The following is a 1,975-nucleotide window of genomic DNA, read 5'->3' as shown; positions in this document are numbered from 1 at the left end:
GGACCTCTAGTGGCAAGTGGATGGAAGTTCATGGACCGGATTCGTGACATAGCCCCCCCCCCCCAAGGAGCAGCTTCCAGACGCTCCCAACTCAATACAATCCAGGAGGGTGGTGGAGCAAAGGCGGAACAGGGGGCGGGACGGTGGGCCAGGTCCATGTGGGAATGGAGAGACTGGGGACTGAGGCAAAGCCGGCAGAGCAGAGCCCCAAGGTGGAGCAGGGAACCAGGGTGGAACAGGGAGCCAGAGCGGAATCGGCAGAACAGGTGGAGCTGAGGACCACCACAGCAGATCAGACAGGTCCGGAGATCCCCACGGCGCAGCAGAAGCCCACCAGGGTGGAGCAAACAGAACAGGAGCCCACCAGGGCGGAGCAGAAGACCTCCATGGCGGAGCAGACGGAACAGGAGTCCACCAGGGTGGCGCAGACGGAGCAGAAGACCACCATGGCGGAGCAGATGGAACAGGAGCCCACCAGGGCAGAGCAGACAGAACAGGTGGAGCAGAAGACAACCACAGCAGAGCAGAAGACCCCCACGGCGGAGCAGATGGAACAGGCAGAGCAGAATACCACCACGGCGGAGCAGAAGACCACCAGAGTGGGACAGAAGACCACCAGGGGAGCTGAGGACCACCACAGCAGAGCAGACGGGACCGAAGATCCCCACGGCGGAGCAGAAGACCACCAGAGCAGAACAGACAGAGCAGAAGACCTCCAGAGCGGGACAGAAGACCACCAGGCTGGAGTAGATACCCATGGCAGAGACTGGGATCAAGGGAAAACTGAGACACATGAGACAGACAGAGCATTTATGGCCTCAAGGGCCAAGGCAGGGAACACAAAAAGTTAATTAATAGTTCCCCAGGTGACAACTGAACGGGCAGACAGTTCATAATCAGGCTCATTGACTGAAACTGAACAGGCTGACAATTCACACTCAGGCTCATTAGTAGAGACTGGACAGACAGATAATTCAGAATCGGGTCCATTGACAGTGACTGGACGGACAGACAGTTCATAGTTAAATGCATTGGCTGTAATAGGACTGGCAGATAGTTCACGATCAAGGGCATGAAGCTGAAGTAGACAGTTCAGTGACAGAAACTGGCAAGACAGACCGTTCAAAATCAGACTCATTGAGGGAAACTGGACTGGCAGGTAGTTCACAAACAGATTCATGGGCTGATATGGGATAGACTGACAGCTCAAAATTAGTTGTATTAACTGAAGCTGGACTGGTAGACATTTCAGTGACTGAAACTCGACAGATGGATGGTTCAACAACAGACTCAATGACTAAATCAGGACCAACAGAAGTATTTAGACAGACAGACAGCTCAGGTTTAGATTCCTTGAAAGAGGCAGGCAAGACAGACAGTTCGAAATCAGAGACATTAGTTGAGTTGAGACGGAGAGACAATTCACAATCCGCCACCATGGCTAGTTCAGAACAGGGCGAGGGTTCAGAAATGGCCTCCTCAGCCAGTTCAGAGTAGGACAAAAGTTTAAATGCGGCTTCCGTAGCCGTGACGGGACAGGCAAAGAGCTCACAGACGGAGCTCCATAGCCGTTACAGGACAGGCAAAGAGTTCATAGACGGCCTCCATAGCCGTGACAAGGCAGGACGAGGATTCACAGATGGCCTCCATAGCCGTGACAGGACAGGCAGAGAGTTCACAGACAGCCTCCCTAGCCGTGACAGGGCAGGACGAGGATTCACAGAGGGCCTCCATAGCCGTGACAGGACAGGCAGAGAGTTCACAGACGGCCTCCATAGCAGTGACAGGGCAACACGAGGATTCACAGACGGCCTCCGTAGCCGTGACAGGACAGGCAGAGAGTTCACAGATGGTCTCCATAGCCTTGACAGGGCAGGACGAGGATTCACAGACGGCCTCAATAGCCGTGACAGGACAAACAGGAAGTTCACAGGTGGATACTACTGACACCTCTGGAGGTTCTGCAGCGGATGCC

This window comes from Sinocyclocheilus anshuiensis, unplaced genomic scaffold (genome assembly GCF_001515605.1).
Source record: "Sinocyclocheilus anshuiensis isolate Anshui unplaced genomic scaffold, SAMN03320099.WGS_v1.1 scaffold1571, whole genome shotgun sequence".
NCBI classification, from domain to species: Eukaryota; Metazoa; Chordata; class Actinopteri; order Cypriniformes; family Cyprinidae; genus Sinocyclocheilus; species Sinocyclocheilus anshuiensis.
Note: the sequence above shows the minus strand (reverse complement) of the source record.